The 22,041-nt window shown below is 42.0% G+C and overlaps 1 protein-coding gene and 1 pseudogene across 1 annotated transcript in view; one reads left to right on the top strand and one right to left on the bottom strand.

The window, feature by feature from the left end:
• The window catches only part of SND1 (staphylococcal nuclease and tudor domain containing 1), a 412,864-nt gene that overhangs the window by 111,469 nt on the left and 279,354 nt on the right, over positions 1 to 22,041 (top strand). The gene's annotated exons all lie outside the window — the stretch shown is intronic.
• Positions 16,221 to 17,947, bottom strand: LOC132371408 (rhotekin-like; annotated as a pseudogene).

Below are 22,041 nucleotides of genomic sequence, written 5' to 3'. Positions count from 1 at the left end.
GTTTCATCTCCCTGCCAAAAGCAAGTCCTTCCTCTTACTTGTTCAAAGCCCTCATGTCTCTTTTAAATTATCCTATTTCAGTTTTTCTTTGAAGGCACAGCTTTTGTGTGGCAGGTATGGTTGGTATAGTATTCTGCAGAGGCTTGCACCTGGATGTGTTGTTGTTGTTCAAAACTATTGGCTGTTTTTGAGTGTCCTCAAGAATTGTGTTCCAGAAATTGATTTAAGATTGAATTGCAGCCCTTTGATATTAATGCTCAGCAATATCTAGGAGTCTCCTAATTGTTCTTTTAGGATAGTGGAAAGCGCTTTGGTGTGAGAAGAGATCTAGATTCTCTTGATCTTCCACTTGCTTTGCGGTCTCAGGTGAAACCTAACCTCATCGAGCTTGGTTCCATTATCTGTAAATGGAAGGGTTTGGAGTAGATCAGGAGGAGCATGGAAATGTCCTTAGGGATCAGATTGGTAACTATTACTTTGCTAGGGCTGCCATAACATACCACAGACTAGATAGATGGCTTAAACAATACATTTATTTTCTCACTGTTCTGGAGGCTGGAAGTACCAGATCCAAGGTTGGTGTTGATGGTGGTTTCTTCGAGGCCTCTCTCCCTAGCTTGCAGGTGGCTGCCCTCTTAATTCCTCTTCATACGGTCATCCCTCTGTATGTGTGTGACCCTAGTGTGTGTGCTTCTCACCTCTTACGCTGACACCAGTCAGATCAGATGAGTGCCCACCCTAGGTGCTGTCATTAACTTAGGCCCCCCTTTTTTTTTTTTTTTTTAATTTATTTATTTATGGCTGTGTTGGGTCTTTGTTTCTGTGCGAGGTCTTTCTCTAGTTGAGGCAAGCGGGGGCCACTCTTCATCGCGGTGCGCGGGCCTTTCACTGTGGGGGCCTCTCTTGTTGTGGGGCACAGGCTCCAGACGCGCAGGCTCAGTAGTTGTGGCGCACGGACTTAGTTGCTCCGCGGTATGTGGGATCTTCCCAGACCAGGGCTCGAACCTGTGTCCCCTGCATTGGCAGGCAGATTCTCAACCACTGCGCCAGCAGGGAAGCCCAGGCCCTTTTAAGAGGTAATTATCTTCAAATAGAGTCACATTCTGGGGTTCAACATATGAATCTGGGGGGACATCTTAGCTCATAACAGTAATGTCAGTGTACCAGGCAGCGTAGTCTGGCAGAGAGAAGACTTTGCCTTAGACTTTGTCTGCTGCTCAGACGGAACTCCACATCAGGCTGACACATGACGCTGACTGTCATCCGCAGAAAGGTTGACACTCTTAAGCAACTTCTAAATTGAGCTTATGGTGGTTTCACGTTTATAAAATCCTCTTTATTTTCAAGGAATAATGGTGAAAGAAATTGGATATGCAATGGCGTAATATCCTTTGCTCTTGGGACCAAGCAGTCAAACTGGCTCAAGATGTGGGTGGCTTCATAAAATGTGCATAATCTGTATCAGAGTCGTCACCCTCTTAAAGCTCTCTTTAAGGAAAGGACTTAAAGGAAGAGTCAAGCTTTGTATCTGAAGACGTTCACTGTAGCACAGTCCCTCAGAAAAAGTAGAAATGGTCTAGCCAGAAATAGAGGCTAGCTTAAGTAAATTCTTGAATATCAATGGTCCATTAAAATTTTTTTAAAGTTTTTTTTATTTTAATGTGGACCATATTTAAAGTCTTTATTGCATTTGTTACAATAGTGCTTCTGTTATGTGTTTTGGTTTCTTGACTGTGAGGCATGTGGGATCCTAGCTCCCCGACCAGGGATTGAACACGCACCCCCTGAGTTGGAAGGTGAAGTCCCAACCACTGGACCTCTAGGGAAGTCCCTAAAATTTTTTTTAAATTGAATTATCACTTTCAGTAAAATCTTAAGTGTACAGTTTGAATTTTTATATTTATATATAACTAAGCATTCTAATTCTGTATCTATCAAAATTATAAAGATTATATTTCTACTGGGAAGATTAGGATACAGTGTTAAGTGATCAAAAAGGCAAAGATTGTTCTATTTGTTCTATTATAATTGTACAAAAACCTGAGCATAGGGTGAGACCGAAAGGGAACTGTTTTTAGAGCAGCATTAAATAATTGTTTGGATAAAGAGTAAGGTGAACTTTTTCGTTTTGATTTCCCTGAAGGATTTCTTTTTACTAGATTCGTCTATGTAGAAGACTCTTCTATTTAAAAGATTTTTGATGAGGGAGCTTCACATTAAGGCTCTCCTGCATTGGGCCATTTTTATGCTGTCAGTAACTAGTTGAGTTTAATCTTTGAGTTCCCCTAAAAAAAAGTGGTTCTCAATCTTTTTGGTTTGAAGGCTCCTATTAATATATTGAGGGCCCAAAAAGCTGTTGTTTATTTTATATCTGTTGATACATTCAGTACATACTAGCAGTGAAAACTGAGACATATAAAAATACTTAATTCATTAAAAAGCCCATTATATGTTAACGTAAGTTTTATGAGAAATAACTGTTTTCCATAAAATGAGAGACACATTACTTTTTTATGCAAATCTGTTTACTGTGTGACTTAATAGAAGACAGCTGGAATCCTATCTGCTTCTGCATTTTCTTTGTTTTGATATGTTGTTTTGGTTGAAATTTTTGAAGCAATTCTAGCCTCACACACAAGTAGTTGGAGATGGAAGAAAAGAGAGGAGCCAGGGGTCTTTGGTCTACATTTTGAGAACCGCTGCTCTAAAACAACAGTATTTCCAAAGTAACATTGGAAATCACATTGATTGTACTACCTGAACCTTGCAGAAAATCTTTTGGCTTGAAGTGTGTGTGGCTATAGATTGTGGGTGGTACTGTTGATAAAGTAAAAGTATCATCTGTAAATCAATATCTTCTGACAGTCCACTTACTTTGTTCACTTACTGTTGAAACTTAGTTGAAAGTAATAGCCCGAAAGAGCAAATGCCTTCTCTAATTATACTTAGGGAAGATAAGGAATCCCTGGAATCTTTAGCCTACCCCTGTTGTCGGAGAAGAGAAATACTGACTCTAAAATCATGTTATCTTGTTGAGTCCCTTGTTTAATATCAAATGTGAGCTTTTTTTTGTAAACATGTGGGACCCTGCCACCATTAAGTTTTATAAATATAGCACTGGCTCCCAAACATGTTCAGGTGGCAAACCTCCTAGAACTCATAGTACATAGGAATATTTAATGCCATCATTTTGATTTGGGATAATTCTCCAAGTAGAGAACACACTATACGTAAGTTATATAAAGTCAAGCATATGTGTGCACCAAAGTATGCATTCTATTCATAGTAATTAATAATAATAGTAATATTAAGTTAATATTGGTTCATTGATCTATTGCCGTTTGACATTTATAATAAACACACTTTTTTATTAAAGAAAAATATATGGACGAAAATCTCAAACTGCGACTATTATAGTTACTAACTTAATTTTTGGTAACATTATTTTTAGTGGTGATGACACTTTTTCTACATTGTTTGAGAAGCACCAGTATCCTAGAAAAGCAGATTGAGACCTACTAAAATACATTATCAAGGCCTATTAAGTCTAATTTCAAATAATGATAAAATTATTTATGGGATAAGACTTAATTCCAATCTGAACACTATGGCTTTTGCAACAGTAACGAAGGTAGCAGCTAACTTTTTACCTATCATAAAGTGTTTCATTTCTTTTGCTAGAGCTCTCTCCCACCCTTTTGCCCATTTCCACATAATGTGTACTTTCACATTGCTTTTGGTTAGCTCTACTGAGTAGGTGCAATGTGTGTGCCCTTGTGTGAAGTACTTTAATAGGGCGATTGGGCTTTTCATGGTCCTCAACTCTGGAAGGAACTTCACATCCTCACTGGGTTTCTGATGTTGCTGTATTGCAGATGCTGCCAAGGGCTTCCTCTGCCCTGGGCCACCATCTTCGGTTTGCTTGGTGTAGAGTCAAATAACAAAACCAAAGCAAAGCAGAACCTTAACATGCATGGAGCAGGCTGTGGTTTTTATCAGAATGTCTACTTTTTTAAGATTTGTTTTGATGACCATTTTTAAAGTCTTCATTGAATTTGTTACAATATTTCTTCCGTTTCATGTTTTGGTTTTTTGGCCTTGAGGCATGTGGGATCTTAATTCCCTGACCAGGGATCAAACCTGCACCCCCGGCATTGGAAGGCGAAGTCCTAACCACTGGACTGCCAGGGAAGTCCCCAGAATGTCTTTTAATGTTTATATATTTGAGAGAATTTTCAGAAATCCTCTCCTTATTTCCTTGTTGCATTTCTGTGTCAAAGTGAAGAATTTGGGATCAGAAAAAATCTGTTGGTACCAAATTATGTTTCCAGGACTGGTTTGTAGGATCAGATGTGACTTTTTCAAATTGCAACCTTTTCTAATGGGCCCCTGGGAAATGTCTTAGCTAAATTGCAACAGTGACTGGTGAAGTTGATGGAGGTAAATTGCTCCCATTGCTGAGGGTTCAGAAAGCAGGCAGTGGAAGTTAAAATTCCAGGGGAAATCGGGCAGAACTATTGCAGATGGTTTCCCCCTTGAATAGAGAAGGGGGCTGATGTCACTGTTGATGAATGAGAGGAGATTAAAGCCTGATTTTTTTTTTTTTTTTTGCAATGTATTAGTAATTTTTGGTACGCTAAAGAGAAATTTATGAAAAGACCATCAGAATCAGGTGATTTCTTTTCAATATTGGCTACAAATGATACCTAAGAACACACCATGAACATATTAGACTGTCTAGTACTTTATAGATAGGTAGCACCAAGAAACTTGTGTATGCCCTCAGTGACCTCAGAGGTGGAGGGATTCCTTAGGTTATTGCTAATTTCTATGTGATAGTCAACTACTGAGCACTTCTGATTTGCCTTTAGAAAAATGAACTTGGCTGGTTTTGACTGGTTATGGTGTTATTTGGGAATAGAGGTCATGAAGAAAGTATTTGTGGTTGGTATTCTGAGGGCCTGGCTCATGTCTTTCCCAGACACCTACTGTGTATTTGAGAAAGTCCTTCCAAGTTCCCTGCAAAGTGGGAATAATAATACATCACAAAATTGTGCGACACCATCAAGTCTTTTGTAATAAAACTCAGTGCTGTAGACTGTCCATCATGCTGAATCCCTGGTAAGTGTAGAGAACACTAAATTAAGATCCAACCTTAAATCCTTAAACCCTGTGAGGCTGAGGCCTTCCTGAGCTGTGGCTCATTGAGGTGATGGGAGGGTACACTGTGAATGTCTGTGTTCTCTGTGGAGAGAATTTCTTGTGTTTTAGTTCTTTGTTTCTTGGAAAATACTTCATAGACATTTTAGAAGCCCAGATCTTTCACTTATCTAGGAGGATAAAGGACTTGATGACTTCCTTAGTTGATGGAAATTCTGTAACCGTCACTTGTAAGAGCTGAACTTAATGAATTTAGGTTTGCAGTTTACCCAGACCATAAGATCATTTTTTGACTTGTTTTTCTTTTCTTGCCTAAGTATTTGGATGTTTATTCAGTGTACACATTTTAATATTACTTGGATGAATTTGGCATCATATATTAGACAACTAAAATTCATGTTTAAACAACTACAATTCCAGAGGTGGAAATTGCCATAGAATTGTCTATGATGATATCAATTCTTTGCCTTCAAGAGTTAAGGTTTTGGATTACTGATGAGTTGATTCTGGTTTGTGTGAACTCTCCTACAGATCACTGCTTAATAGTTCCTTTCTTACTGCCTCCCAGAATTATTCTTGCCAAGAATCTGGTACAAGTAAATATTTTCCTGTTTTCCTCACTACTCTGTCCATGTCTAATTTAAGCCGAGTTCCTCCAAGCTCTAGTGCCTATGTTCTGTGGTTTGTAAAGTGCTATGTACTTTTATAACCTCTATAAATAGCAAAATATAGCTCATGGCAATAACACTGTGGCACCCTACACGTTTAGAGTGTGTGTGTGTAAGAGAGAAAGGGAGAGACACATTTATCTTGGGTAGAACATGTCTAGCATGCAAACCTATTCATCTCCTCATACACATCAGTACTGCTTCTGATTTTTTGTTCATTTGTTAGTAAATGACATCCCTTTATCTTTGGGACATTTTATTGTGAAACTAGGTGTGATGCTGGTCCCTTCCTTTCTCTTCTTTATCCTTTCCCTCTTTTTAACATAACAAAGATGATTGGAGAAAGACTGGTGGCCAGCTCAGTGAGATTTCCAACCAGATGCTTGTGTGCTAGGGGCCTAGCTTCCTATCCTAGTCTTCCTGTTTTATTTTTCAGTGGATCGCTACAGATGTCATCACATATTTGGGAGATGTGAAGCTAGGAGCTAGAAGCTATTTCTATTGGCCCTGTCAATATAGTTTGATAAAATGCAAATGTCTTTAAAATGGTAGACTTCCAGTTAAAAGGCTCCATCAGGGAGTTTGTTTTGATAATGAAAGTGATTAAGAAGGCTCTCTTTTTTTCCATTGGTATGAATATTCAGCTAAAAGAGCATGGTTTTCTCTCTGTAATTCGACTCTGCTAATGAGGTTCTAATAACTCTTAGGTTCTAATAATGATTCTAACAAATCTGTTAGCTATCTTCCATGAATAATGCTGGAGACCAAGAAGACACAAATTCTGGATGATGATGGCATCATATAGGGTTCTTAATGCCAACCATTTCCTCTTCTCTCTAATTCTAAGGAATCAGCAGGAGTTTATGGTTTTTCAGTGTTATGTTTGGAATTGCCTTCAAAACTTGGAATTTATAGGCCTGCAAGTGTTGGTTTTGGTGTGAGAAGGGAAAGGACCATAAACACAGCCACAATTGTTTGTAGACTAGGCTTTATCTAAAGCCTCCTTTCTAGAGCATTCAGTCTCTTCAGACCCGTTCTTCCTTGCAGAGCTTCAAGGAACAATATGGAAGAGGATTTTTTGGTAAAACTGGATTGAAAAAGTGAATATGCTATAGTGTAATCTGGGACGTGTATTGAGCTAGAATAGTTGTCCGAGATGGGCTGCCTTGTTTCTCTCTCAGTGCCTTATTAACAGCCTGACACCCTCCAGCTTTCCTCAGTTGGCCAGTGTTTGGGTTCTCTGATTTTAATAAGTCCTTTCACTGTCTATTTTTCTACCTTGTTCATTCTCTCAGGACCTAAGTGTTGGTTTTGTATCAGTTTCCCTTCATAACAAACTTGAGGCAGAGCATATAACCCCTCTAGTACGAGAGGATTACAAAGGCATTAGAGGGGCAAATAACTGTCTTGGGTATGCTCAGTGACTCAGAATGGTCCCCCAATTTTCTTTGTTACCTAGGTTCTTTTTTTTTTTTTTTTTTTTTTTTTAAAGGAGGCACCAAGATTTCAACTGAGATCATCTTGATCTGCAATCCATAATCTCATTTTATATGGTGGCTTTGTTAGTTGGCCATATGAGTGGAATCATTGGGGATTATTACAGAACAAAGGTTTTTTTATGATCTTGATATTTGAGGAATAACTTTAAACAAAAGGATAAAACTAAAAGATTTGCAGGTGGTGTCTTGTCTTTGTGTGAACATTCGTTTTGTTGGAAGAATAGTTTTTCTCTGGTTTCAAACTTGTATAGATGGTGTTCATATTCTCTGAGCCAGTATAATAAAATATAGGGTAGTTTTAAAAAATTTCAATTTGTCAAGAGGCAAATTGTTGTCTCTTGCTGGGAGCTAGAGTCTAAGGTCATAGTATGAGAGAAAAATAGTGTATAGTGAAAATTATCCTTAAAAATCTCTTTATTGTCATTTTGCACAAACAGAAAGTAGTGCTTCAGGATGGTCAGGACCAGGTTAAAATCAAATCTTTTCTTTGAGTGGAATTGGGAGGGAACAGGGATAGAAAGCTAGCAATATTTAAAGTTATATCTATACCTCCACCCAACCCAACCCCTGTCTGTCTTTCTGAGAGACTTAACAGTTGTATTCCAGTACGTTAAATATGTATTGGAGGCAAATTCTTTGTCTTCATTGCACATCTGAAGTTGATAAGGAACTGCCCCTGGAGAAGTAAATCCCAGAAGGAGACTGAAACGAGGATAGACAAGGTCTTGGTACTGCTGGTGAAAACGTGTCAGTTGCAGACCCACAACTAACAGTGGTCAAGAGGGAGGGCTTGGGTTGGTTTCCAGAGGCCCAGAAGCGTTAGAGTGTTTTTTCAGAAGTGGCAGTGTTGAGCTCTGCTTTTTCAGGATGGTGTGCTGTCTGCACTGGTCAGGCAGGTCTGCTCTCATTTGTCCAAGGTGGGCTGTGAACATGTTCGCCCAGCTCTGTTGGATCCTTTGTGCCATTACAGGGTGACTTTCTACCCTAGGGTATTGAGTGATGGCTGACTTCTGAAGGTTGTTTTGATTTCTCTCTAGCAACATACCCAGTTAATTCTGGTTACGTATTTTGGGGGGCAGTTCCTCCCTGGTATCCGTTTTGTTAGGTATATTCTAACCAGCTTATATTCCTTGTCCAGATCTGTTCATTCCATGCATCTTGTTACCAAGAGGGTTCTTTGAAATGTCTTTCCTTTTTTACTTACATAATGTTGGCAGATTCTTTTTTTTTTGTTAATCTTTCTTTGTATATATGTGTATATATATTTTAATATGGAATTCCATATGAATGTATCTTGCATCTTCTCTATTCCTCTTCCACTGCAGAGGCAGCTGTATTAACTGGAACAGTGCCCTTTTGTAGCTCACTACTGGTGTGTGCATTGCTTAATCCTCTCTTGCTTTTTAAACTCTCAGCCTGTAATGAATTAAATAGTTTTTGACTCTCCCTGATAAGGATATTCATGGGTCAGACCGGCAGAATTCCACCGAAGCACATTAGTGTCTCCTTTGAGCTGAAGCATTTATGTAGAGGCACCCTTCTGAATGGAGGGTAATGGAAATGCTTTCGGACCCCTTGCTGCCGCTGGCCCTCCTCGCCTCCCAGCTTTGTGCCGCTCACCTTCGTCAGAGTGCAGGACGCCAGGCAGTGGATACGAGGTCTCAAGCCCACAGGATTGTTTCACTTACGCTTCATTCGTTCATTGCCCAGATATTTCTTTATCAGCGCCATAGAACTTAAATATTTTTTGATGTATTAGTTACTGAGGGGGAGGGATGTTAAAAGATGTTGATGGGGTGGGTTGAGTCAAGATGATACAAATGAAGACAATGCAAGGTAGAATAAAAATGTTAGAGGCACAGAAGCAAAGAACTAATGAAATTCAGAGCAAGAAAGATGCTTGAGGTTTGGGAAATACATGACTTGATAGTGTTATAACTGGTACTAATGATAAAGAGCACATACGATTTTGTACCTTTTTCCCTGTGCCAGGCACTGGCTAAGCGTTTTCCTGCGTTATCTAATTCATTCCGCACAAAGCCAAAGTCCTGTGAGGTGAGGGCTTTATTACCTTTATTTTGCACGTGAGGAAACTGCGCTTGGAAAGAGAGGTCAGGTTGCTTGTGCAAGGTCAAACAGCTGGCAAGTGGAACCCTTGGGAATAGGCTCCAGGTCTGGCTCGAGGGCTGTACGTTAACCACTACATCTTGCTGTTTAAATTCTTTTGATTTTTCAATTCAATGCTTTATCTAGGTCACCAGTTCTTTCCATTAAAAAGAAAGTGTGGTGAAATGAATGTGTTGAGTAATTTGTGTTGTGCTGAATGCTTATTGCTATTTCATGCTCTACACTTAATTGCTTCTATATGCTTATTGCTTAATTACATAAAATGCAGTAGTCCCTTTATCATCTTTCTGCAAAACTGCCCCTTATTTATTATGACTTAAGCAGATTAAAAAAGAAGTGTGTGCTAATTTAATTTTGGAGGCCAGAATTCTTTTTGGTAATGTTTTCTTTATGAATGCACTGATACCTCATTGGTTAAAGGATGTGTCTGGTCAGAATGCAGCTGTTCAGCATGGACGCATCAAACAGCTGTCACTGTGCAGCATCTTTTCCAGGCACCAGGTTGACATCTGGACTCAGTATTTTGGTGCAAGAGAAATGGTTCTTGCTAATAATGTCGTCACAGCATCATGCATCAAACAGAGCTGGAGGCTGTGTCTCTGCCAGTTGCCTTTTGATCATTATTCACCCTGAGTTAATGCAAAGAAAATGATCAGCTTGGGGGCCACAAGGGTAATACTTGGCATCCACATGCTACTGGTTTCCCAGAGGACCAAATATAAGTTTATTTTCCCTAGATTGGCGTAAGTGATTTGGATAGGTGATGTTTGGCCAAGCTGTAAGCTAGTTGAGCGCCTTCTATGTTCTTTTCTATATGGTTGGCACAATACAGCCTTAACTATTTGAGGTCCACTTGCTGGTTGAGTGATTATAATTGATACGAATGATACATAGTGAACGTTCGGGGTAGGAATAGCTATGAGGTAGTATTTGCCAATACTTGCCCTTATTGGAAACATACCACATCTCCTTAATTCTTAAAAGATGTATCTCTCCCATCGGCAAATTTTAACATCTGGTTTCAGGACAGAACTTCTAGTCATAACTGACGGCTTTATTTTTAATGGAGTATAAAATAATGCATCTTAAAATAAGTGGCATCTTAGATTGAATTAAATATGATAGCTCTACTGTGCATCATTTGGTTCTAATCCCCACTGTCCTCTATTTCTATTGACTTGGTAAATTGCTTAGTATATTTAGAACACCTGAGTTCTTCTGGTTCTGACCTGGCCATTTGCTTCAAAAGATGTGTTATTCATTGTTCATCATTGGTGGTTTCCTACCCACTGGACAATTTATGTAACACGTCAGAGTTTATGTGACATTTGAGAATTGTAGGTGATGGGAAAGATGGTGTCTAATTTAAATGCACTGGAAGCATAGTCTTCACAAATATAATCAATGCAGGAGGGACGTGAGAGGAGAGGAGTGGAGCAGAGCGTATATTTCAGTGAAAACTCATTTAGATTTAATGCTGTTTACCTTCACCAAGAGAAAGTAAGAGAGAGGTAGCTGTGTCCTTGAATCTTAGAGACTTAGACCTTGAGGGGACTTTTCTCACTAGTCAGAATTAGATTTAAGTATCTCAGATGCATGATACTTTAACATGTGTACAGAGGTTTGGTATTTCCTCACCCATTCTGTAAGAATATTTTCCTGTGCTTGCAAAATCTTTACTGTAGGTAGTGGCCTTTGACCTCAGTTCTAGAGAGGCCTCTCCATGTATGTCTTTAAAACATGGTATAATGTTTTTAGGTATTTTCCATTATTTTATTTTATTTAAAAAATTTTTTTATTTATTTATTTATTTTTGGCTGTGTTGGGTCTTCGTTTCTGTGAGAGGGCTTTCTCTAGCTGCGGCAAGCGGGGGCCACTCTTCATCGCGGTGCGCGGGCCTCTCACTGTCGCGGCCTCTCTTGTTGCGGAGCACAGGCTCCAGACGCGCAGGCTCAGTAGTTGTGGCTCACGGGCCCAGTTGCTCCGCGGCATGTGGGATCTTCCCAGACCAGGGCTCGAACCCGTGTCCCCTGCATTGGCAGGCAGATTCTCAACCACTGCGCCACCAGGGAAGCCCCGGTATTTTCCATTATTGATGGTAGTTCTTACGATAGGAAAAAATGGACTGTATCAGATCTGGTGTCTGCTTATACCAGATCTAGATCCACTCCTAAAACATTAACCATATTTTGCTTATCATTAGAAATCATCAAAAAATTATCCCCCAGTTCCTATTCTGTGCTGCCACAATGCTGGCAAATGTTAAAAAGGTATGTATGGGGGCTGTTTTGATACTGCTGTTTACATGCTGCCTAAAACTAAGCAGATTATGAAACATGTAGTTTTCCTCTTTTTAATTACCAAGTAATATACTAAACAGACATCTCTAGGCACTGTCTGGCCAGCAGAGCGTATGAACCGGAGACATGCTTTGAAAGCAGAATGAACCCTCTGTCATCTGTCCATCTCTGAGAGGTCATTTGAATATCAGGTGACTTGTATCTTAGTCTTCAGTTTCTTCCTTAGTGATATGATGGGTTTAATCAGTTTCACTTAATACATACATTTTACTATTTAACAATGAAAGTTTTTTCATTTATAAATTAGAGGATAGGAATCAAATTTTTATTATGTCCTGAATTATGCTAAGCTTATATGGTTGGTACACATTAGACACCTAGCAGAAAAGAATGTTTGAGCTGCGGTTAAATCATTTACTCTTAGCTCTGTAAGAATGTATGTGTACGCTGTAACAATAGTGTTGTGCATAAGTGTAAATTAAGTGTACCAGTACACACACATTATATTAAAGATCATAAAACGCCTATATGACGATGATGGCTTGAAAGGACAAGACCCCTTACAAGCAAATTAACATCTGACTTAAAAAAAAAAGTTTCATTTATTTCCTTTCTGGTTGTTAAAAAAAAAAAAAAAAAGTCTCAGCCCCCCAAATTCAAGCAGTGTATTTGTTAATGAAAATATTATTAATGAGAGGGAGTTATGGGTCAGGGATGTTTGTTGCAAATATAATTTTCATATTGGAAAAAAGAAAAGGAAACCAATTTTTGCATTTTGTTAGCCATCTTGAGGTGTTTTGGTTCAATGTGAAATGGCCACAGCTGTTTATTTAGAAGTGAAAATATTACTTGATACATTAACTGAAATCTCACTCTGCTTTGTTATTGTCTCCTTGAAGAGAATTTTACTATGTTAGATATTCATCCCCTTATTGTGGGTTGAGTTGTGAAAACCCCCAAAAGATATGTTAAAGTTGTAACACTAAGAACCTATGACTATGACATTAGATCTGTGAAGACCTTACTTCCAGATAATCAGTTAGGAGGAGGTCATACCTGATGAGGCTGGGCCCTAAATCCAATGCCTGGTGTCCTCATTGAGAGGATCAGGTGCACACAGATGCAAGAAGGCCCTGTGACAGAGACAGAGATTGGAGTGATGCAGCTGTAAGCTGAGCATTGCCAGGGATTGCTGGCCACCACCAGAAGCTGGAAAGAGGCTGCCTTAGAGCCTTCAGAGAGAGCATGGCCCTGCCAACACTCTGAGTTTTGTACTTTGGGCTCTTAACTGGGAGAGAGTAAGTTCGTGTTGTTTGAAGCCATCAATGTCTGGTAATTTTTTATGGTAGCCCTAGGAAATGCATACCTGCGGCTCCCCCTCTTTTTCTGTAAACATTTTATGTCTTGTGATGAAAAATGGCTTTCCCTTTTTTTGAACAAAAACCACACAGTCGGCTTTTAAGTGAACATCATGTATGTCAAGGCATGTTAACTTGGATTTTTGAAAGGTTGCTTTGAATGCTGAGACTGGGCTAATTTCCACACATTGTCGTCCCACCTGTGTACAGGGTTTCCCTTTATGTTTCACCCCTGGGAACACCCTGGGTACCCTAGTGAAATTGCTCTAGTTTCCCTGGTTTACAACTCTTCTGAAGGAGCTATGTGTCTCTTTCCCAATAATCTTGTTATTCTGTAAGTGTGTAGAATGTAATGTAGAACAGAGATTGGCATCTTATGAGTTGTGTGGTCTGTTTCTTTTGTGTGACCTTTTCATATGATCATGGGCAAACTGTCTCCTAGCTCTTGTTTCTAGAAAATAAGAATGGCTGTTGAAATTAGATAAACTCAGTGGCTGTAAATTTTTACAAAAGTAAAAACTCCGAAGACCTTAACAAACTTCATTTATGTAGATCTCTCTAATCATATGATGGTGGCCAATGTATACGTGTTAGTTTATATTCTGATATTTATAACTGTTCATGAAACCACGTTTTGTCTGTTTTTTTTTAAATTAATTAATTTTATTTTTGGCTGCGTTGGGTCTTCATTGCTGCGTGTGGGCTTTCTCTAGTTGCAGTGAGCGGGGCTACCCTTCCTTGTGGTGCACGGTCTTCTCATTGCGGTGGCTTCTCTTGTTGAGGAGCACGGGCTCTAGGGCACGTGGGCCTCAGTAGTTGCAGCATGTGGGCTCAGTAGTTGTGGCTCGCGAGCTCTAGAGCACAGGCTCAGTAGTTGTGGTGCACGGGCTTAGTTGCTCCTGGGCATGTGGGATCTTCCCGGACCAGGGCTCGAACCTGTGTCCCCTGCGTTGGCCGGCGGGTTCTTAACCACTGCGCCACCAGGGAAATCCCAGCATTTTGTCTATTTTTACAAACAGCTTTATTGGTACATAATGGATATGCAGGAAAACTGCACATTTTTAAAGTGTGCAACTTGGAAAGCTTTGAGAAATGTATATATATCCATGAAACCATCACTACAGTCAAGATAGTGAACATACTCATTACCACCCAGAGTTTCCTTGTGCCCCATTCTATCCCTTCCCATGTACCCCAAGCCATTGATCTACTTTCTCTCATTATAGATTAGTTTCATTTTCTAGAGCTTATATAAATGGAATCATACAGTATCTACTCTTGTTAATCTGGCTTCCTTCACTCAGTCTAATTATATGCGATTCATCTGTGTTGTGGTCTGTATCAGTAGTTCATCCTTTCTTTGCTGAGTAGTATTCCACTGTATGGATATACCATGGTTTAGCCATCCATTTACCTCTGGTGGTCATTTGGGCTGTTTCCAGTTGCCTCCAATTTTTGGCTCTTTATATATAAAGCTTTGATGAACATTTGTGTACAAGTCTTTGTATGGATATATATTTTCTTGTCTCCTGACTAAATACCCTGGAGTATAATGGTTGGGTCATTATGGTGATGGTAGGCACTGTTGCTTCTAATGCTTTGCCATGGTTCTTCCCCTGGCCTCAGGTGGAAGCACACTCCTGGGCTGATCAGTACCGTGCTCAAGAGAGGCCCTGTACGCATCTCAGAAGTCATCTCTCTGTGCTGCTCTCTCCACCCTGGTCCTTTGTGCCAAGAGCTCTAGCAGGCTTGGTCTCCCTCAAACCCTTGTCCATTCCCACTAGCAACTCTAGGCAGTAAGCAGTTGTAGGGCTCATTTGTGTCCTGTCTCTTAGGGATCACTGTTCTCTGTTGCCTGTTACCTATCTTACTGAAAACCATGTTTCAAAATGTTTGTTTTTTTTTGATTTTATGCAGGAGGGTGGATTTGGTCCTTGTTTCGTCTTTGTTGGAAATGGAAGTTGCACATTTTTCTTGAATTATGGCACTTTTAATTTTAAACGCACATATATTCCATTAAGCAAATATACTATTTTCTAGTTATGTCCATGTTCTAGATTTCTTTTTTCTTAATAGCATTAAACATGTACTTTTTTTCCTATTTAGGATTATTTATTTTAGAACTATATCCACAAAGTGAGTTAATAGGTTAAAGGTATGTAAGCGAATTTTCAGACTGTACCCCATAAATATTTAAACTTTCCTACGTATAATCGAGTTTTTGTTTCGTCACTATTTTTGTTTTCCTAGATTAACTGGACTTTAGAATTGTTTTCATCTGCATAAAAGATTACTAGTAAGAATGTGTTTTTCATGTAATTTACATTTGATTTCCCTTCATGTAAACCATTCATCTTCTTTGATTACTTTTAAAGTAGAATTATTTTATTGGCTCTATATGTGTATCTTCTTGCATGACTTTCAGATGGGGTTTTTTTACTATTTATTTTTCTATATTTAGATATTTTTCAATACATTTTATTTTGTAAAACTACTTTTTAATTCTAGAACATTGATCATTTTATTTCGTAAATTGTCTTTCCTCAGGTGAGGGCTTAAATCGTAAATCTTTCTCCATCCTATGCCCCATTTATTTGTTTAATGCTTAGTTATGAGATACAATGGGAAGTTTATTGGCACCAATGCCTTGGTGAACTAACCAAAGTGCTTTTTAGAAACCAACTCTTCTGACAGAGGAGTGATTGGTGTGCCAACTCATTCCAGCCCAACTCAAACCATACTTTTTTTTTTTTTTGATGTTAAATAACTTTAATGGTCAATGTGGGAGTCACAAGGGAGGTGCGTTCCCTCCCAGGGCTCTTCAGTGCCATCCTCAAAGCTGGTTAGTGCAGGGAGGTAGGGCAGTGTTGGTTCCAGTTTTCTCCGAGGAAGGGTTTAGCGGGGCCCAGCCAGCCCTGGGAATGAATCCCTCAGCACCATGGCAACCACAGCTTAAAAGGGGCTTCTGCTCCCCCTCCCCAGCCTATCCACAGTCCAGCAAAGGGGAGGCCAAGCTGGCCAACCTGCTACAAACAGCGCCGAATCCAGAGCCCAGCTGCACACCGGTCACCTCCTCTTCTGGCCAGATCCTGTTGCCAGCACACCGTCTCACACTGGTGACTGGAGCCAAGTGTGGGGTGGGCCTTTGCTGCAGAGGCCTCTAGACTGTGGGGACCAATTCGGGCGGGGGGAGGGGCAACCAAGCGAGAATCCCCAAGGGAGTGGTCTGGGGGGACAGCATCCAGGGAGACCATTTGGCATCTCCTCCAGGACAGGGAATGGGGCTGGGCTGGGGTTGGGGCCACTGAAGCAGGCGAGCAGGGGCCAAGCAGGGCAGGCTGGGGGTGTCTCCAGCCTCGTGCCCTCCCGCTGGGCCAGGCTGTCTGTCACTGCTGTGATGTCATCCAGCGGGCTCAATAGCTGTGGCACCAGGAAGGGATTGAGGGGAGGGGGCTAGTCAGAGCTTAGGCCCCAGGCCTACTCAGCCCTGAACATCACCTGTCACCATCTCATGGTACCAGGAACCCTGCTTGGCCAGTACTTGGAGTGGTTTCCGAGGAGCAGGGGTTTCAATTTTCATTATTTCATCACGGCACTGCTTCCACTGGCTCATGTCAAAGAAAAGCTGCCACAGAGCTTCCGTCCAGCTCTGCCGGGCTCCCCAGCTCTCTGCCTGAAGCGTGTGTGTCCCTCATCCTCCCCATACTGGTTACTGATGCTCAGGGTGAAGGGCCGGCCCACTGCTTGGTCCAGCTCCCCTGCCCGGACTCGAGTCTCCTTGTTGATCACAACAGTAAACAGCGGCTCCTCCCCAGTGTCTGTGTCTTCAGGTTGATGGTAACAGAAGCGGTTTGTGCCTTTCAAGACTCCATGCACTCGCACCCAGTCCTGCAGCTCCCCAGCTTGCTGCGCTCTGAGGGTACCACCTGCAGTAGGCTGAGTCACGCAGAAAGGCTGAGCCACCAGACAGCAACACACGCTGCCATCGAGGGGCAGCCAGGCGGGGTCCTCATGACTGGTGAGGGTGAGGTCATGTGTGTGGAACCCATCTTGCACCGCTGCCAGGGTGAGAGTGGTATGAGCCAAGCGGTGGTAACGAGGACCACCAGCAGCTGGGGTGGGGAGCAAGATGGGACTGCTTCCCGAGCCCCTAGCTGTCTCCAGCGACGCCTGCACGCACCTCCCCGAGGAGCAGCCCAGGCAGCTGCTGAGCTTGGTGGCAAGCCTCTTGGGGGCTCCAGCCAGGGCCCCCTGCTCTTCCACGCAGGCCCCATATAGCTCCAGCCGCAGTTCAGAGTCTGGCCCTGCCTCGGCAAAGAGCACGTTGTTGTGAAAGGAGACGGCCGTGAGGGTCCTGTCCACCAGGATCGTCTCCGTGTCCTGAGCGCATTCCCCTGTCTGCAGCAGCAAGAACACAGCCCGATGGTGCAGGTCGCCTTCGTTCTTGAAATCTTCTGTGTCCTTCCACATGAGTGGGATCTGGAGGTCAGAAGTGCAGACCTGGCCGCGGCAGGGGGAGCGCTCAGCAGGTGGCCTGCTGCCAGGAGGCCGCTGGCCTGTCTTCCTCAGCACCTGCGCCGCCTCGCGCCGCTGCCTCTCGCCCGTGGAGCCAGCGGTGCAGCTGTTGCCCACCAGCACACTCTGGCTGGGAGCAGGCCACCGGCAGCTGGCAGGCCCCTTCCCTCGTCCGGGTCTCATGGTGTAGCGTTCTTTGCGACTGTGCCCTCCGGTGGGTCGCAGAAGAGGCTGAGCCAGCAGCAGCTGTGTTTGAACTGCATCTCCAGGGCGGAGCCCCTGGCCGCGGTGACCCGGCTCCGGTGGTTTCCGGAGAACATGCTGGCGGTCCGTGCTTCTGCCTGCCCTTAGCACTCCCCACGCTGCCCGGCTCTGCCTTGTCCCGTAGGCTTCTGTCCCTCGACTCAAACCATACTTTTAAAACTGTTGAAACCCTCATTTTTCGTTCTGCAAGCTGCTGCTTTGAAACAGTCATACAGATGTTCTGGAAGCCTACCGAACTTCAAGAACTTCTTGGTGAGAAAACACTCGTGTTGTTTTTTAGTGCAGAAGATTAATCATACCTGAAGTGAAAATGGGCTTTAACATGGACATTGGTGGGCCCTCCATGAGGTGTGAAAGCTCTGGCTGGAATGGCCCTGAGCGTTGGTTCCATTGTTAGAAGGTGTGTGCACGTTTCCTCAAGTTGCTAGCTGCTGCTACTTGGAACTCTCTAGTGGCTTAGATTTGAATAGCAGTAACAAATATTTGTTGATGGCTCCCAGTGTGCTAAATGCTGCTTCTCAGTCCTTGACAGGTGCTGTAGATTTAATCCTTGTAACAGTATGTGACTAAAGGGATTTATGTTCCCCGGTTATAGATGAGGAAACTGAGGCACAGATAGTTTGATTAAATTTTCCCAGGATAATGCTGCTAAGGAGTGGCAGCTACTAAAGTTTGAAGAGTAAAAATAAATGTATTCTCATGTTATATCCTGGTTTGAGTCTCGACTGCAGTGTAGAATTACAAAAATTAAAGAAGGATCAACAGCTAGAAAACTGTACATTTGTTCAAGGTGAAAAACAGTTAAAAAAAAAATCACAGAGCACAGGACAGTAGGCAGGAAGAACTCTACTTAGTGTACTGACCTTCAAGTATGAACAAGATGCCACTGATACCCTGTGTAAACCTTGAGTGATGCAATACAAGTGTTCCCATACTGGTTCACTTTTCCTTTGAAACTAGAAATATTTTTTTGTAGGAAACTGGACGTTGTTAGGATTATAATCTGTATCTTTTTTATTTTTTAAAGGACTCAACTCTTTGTTTTTTTAATTTTTGGCTGTGTTGGGTCTTCGTTGCTGTGCCTGGGCTTTCTCTAGTTGTGGCGAACGGAGACTACTCTTCATTGTGGTGCGCGGGCTTCTCATTGCGGTGCCTTCTCTTGTTGTGGAGCACGGGCTCTAGGCGCATGGGCTTCAGTAGTTGAAGCACGCGGGCTCAGTAGTTGTGGCTCTCGGGCTTAGTTGCTCCGTAGCATGTGGGATCTTCCTGGCCCAGGGATTGAACCCGTGTCCCCTGTATTGGCAGGCGGATTCTCAACCACTGCGCCACCAGGGAAGTCCCATTCTGTATCATCTTAATAGAAATTTACTGGTCTATATAGCGAACAGGTATTTCTAACTCCGCTTTTTAATCAGCCCATGAATTTATATTGACCATTTTATGTTTTGGTCAAACTGTCGTAAAATCGTCATCTCATTGGCCCCTGTCCTGTTGTTTTAGGGCAAAAGTTAATGGAATCTGAATAATTCATTTATTTGGGTTGATCTTCAAAAGCAAGGGGTAACTTTTGCCCAAATAAACGAATCTGCCAGTTTTCCTCATGATTTTTACGTGCCAACTTTGATAATCTGTGGAAATGAACAATTTACATTTCTTGTTTAATGTAAGATTCAGTGGTGGTGGTGGTGGTTTTTAAAAAGATGGGAAATACGTGGGGCAGTGATGTTTAAGCAGAAGATGTGGAGTGTGTTTGCAGTTTTGTGTCCTGGAGGTCAGACTATGCAGTACGCGGTTTCCTGGGCAAAATAGGAATCTTCTTATAAGATATTCCTATGACCCAGCACATTATTATCCTCCTAGTCTTCACCTTCTTGGGCATAGTGTAGCAAAGGCCTATAATTATAAGGGTTAAGTAAAATGTGTGAAAGTAGTATTACTTGTATAGATGGGTGTAGTGAGGAAATTAAGGGGAGAGACTGTGTCACTGTGCCATTTAGACATATAAGTGCAGTGGGTAGTCTGAAACAGTAGGTATTTCTTAAGGTCAAGGCTTCAAGACATTTATGGCCAGACCACAGGAAGGAGGATGCTGGGGTGGCAGTCACTTCCGCACTAGTGCTTATTCAAACACGGCTCCGTTTTACTCTAGCTCAGAACAGCAATGTCTGCTCAGGGGCAGATGAGTTTTAAGAATGTGCCTGCCCTTTATCCTTTGGGATTTGTGGGTTCAGGCAAAGCACGTTCTTATTCTTTTGTCAACCTTGAATTTGGATACATTTCTTCTGTAGTCTTCCGCATGCTCACCTCCTGATTTTTAGCCGGTAGGCCCCTTTTTATCCTTGTTCACAAATAGTGAATTTTGTACCTCTTAAGATGTTATATCCAGTGACCCAGCTTGTTAAGAGGAAAGTCCCAGTCATTGCAGCTTTGTTTTAGAATCAAGGCCCTCACTGCACCTCCTCGCCACCCTCTCTTAACACCTGCCAATAACAAGTGGAAACACTTCCCTATAAAGAGGAAGTACGGCCTTCATGTGGCAGAAGGGGGATTGAACTTCGGGAAAAACCAAATTGTTAGAATGATACTTTAACATTATGTGCAAAATACCATCGTGGATAGTAGAGATAAATGCTGAAGAGCTCTAAGGAAGAGCTGGTAAATTTTGATTGACCTAGGGGAGGGTTTGGCAGAGGAAACCGCTTTGGAATTGATTTTTTTTTTTTAATTCATTTATTTTTGGCTACGTTGGGTCTTCGTTGCTGCGCGCGGGCTTTCTCCAGTTGCGACGAGCGGGGCTACTTTTTGTTGCGGTGTGTGGGCTTCTCACCGCAGTGGCCCCTCTTGTTGCGGAGCACGGGCTCTAGGCATGCAGGCTTCCGTACTTGTAGCACGTGGGCTTCAGTCGTTGTGGCTCGCAGGCTCTAGAGCACAGGCTCAGTAGTTGTGGCGCACGGGCTTAGTTGCTTTGTGGCATGTGGGTTCTTCCCGGACCAGGGATTGAACCCGTGTCCCCTGTATTGGCAGGCGGATTCCCAACCACTGCGCCACCAGGGAAGCCCTGGAATTGATATTCTTTTAGCCTGTAACACAGATTTGGGTGTCTGTACTCTACCTGCTGACTAGGATACTTGGAAGAGCAAGTTTGGGTGTCCATGCTTGGGGACAGTGAAAGGAATGGGCAGTAAGAAAAGCATAGCTGCCGTACTGGATGATATTGGGTATTACGTTTCTTGACTTCAAAAAGGCATAACCATGGTATACTCCAGAGAAGAATGTATTTCAAGGTGGTGAAAGGGAAAGCCCAATATATTTGTCAGCTTACAGAAGAAAATTGGTTGACTTGTGAAATTTTTCTGCCATACCATAGACATTTTTGACTATTGCAGAACACATGATGAGCCTTCCTATGTTTCATGAGAGAAGAAAGACACTGTTTTTGTTGTCCACTGTCTGTACCCCAAAGACCTTGCTGAAAAAAGGTATTGATACCTTCCTTTGCTTGTAGCCTTTCTTGCTCAGCCTCGTAGCTCTGTCGGCCTTTCTCAGAAGTTTGCCCTTGATGTTGTACTCTGCCCCTTACGCTCCGTGTAGGGTTTCTTGACCCAAGCTGGTCATGTTTGTCCACCCTCTTGCCGGTCCCTTTTACGTGTGTCTTCAAATCGTTTGCCTTGTCCTTGTTATATTGTTAAGGTAATTTCTGAATTGAATGCTGTAGCAAGAGGACAGTTTGCAGTCAGAGTGACCTGGGTTTCAAGTCTTCTTCAAGTCTGTGACTTGGTAATGACTAACCTTGGATGAGTTATTCAGGACCTTTGAGCTCTGGTTTCCTCATCTGTAAAATGATGATACTGTTGAAATCTTAGTCTTTGTGAATATTAAATGGGACTCATATTGTGCCTTACGTAGTATGTATTCAAATATTATGTAGTTAGTAATTGTTCTTGTCAGTCAAGCTTATTTAGTAGCTCTGGCTCACTTTGGATCCCCAAATAAGGTGCCTCTGACTTCATTTTGCACATCCATCTAGCTGAGAGCTGCCTGCTTCCCTTAGGTCAGGTGGGTTTTTTTCCTGTTGAAAGACTTAGATTTATAATCTTGGCTTTCACTTTGAATGGCCTATTCTCAAGTGTCATTTTAAGTTGATTTGTTA

This window comes from Balaenoptera ricei, chromosome 9 (assembly GCF_028023285.1).
Source record: "Balaenoptera ricei isolate mBalRic1 chromosome 9, mBalRic1.hap2, whole genome shotgun sequence".
Lineage (NCBI taxonomy): Eukaryota > Metazoa > Chordata > Mammalia > Artiodactyla > Balaenopteridae > Balaenoptera > Balaenoptera ricei.
The sequence above is the reverse complement of the archived record's forward strand: the minus strand, read 5'-3'. Positions and strand labels throughout refer to the sequence as shown.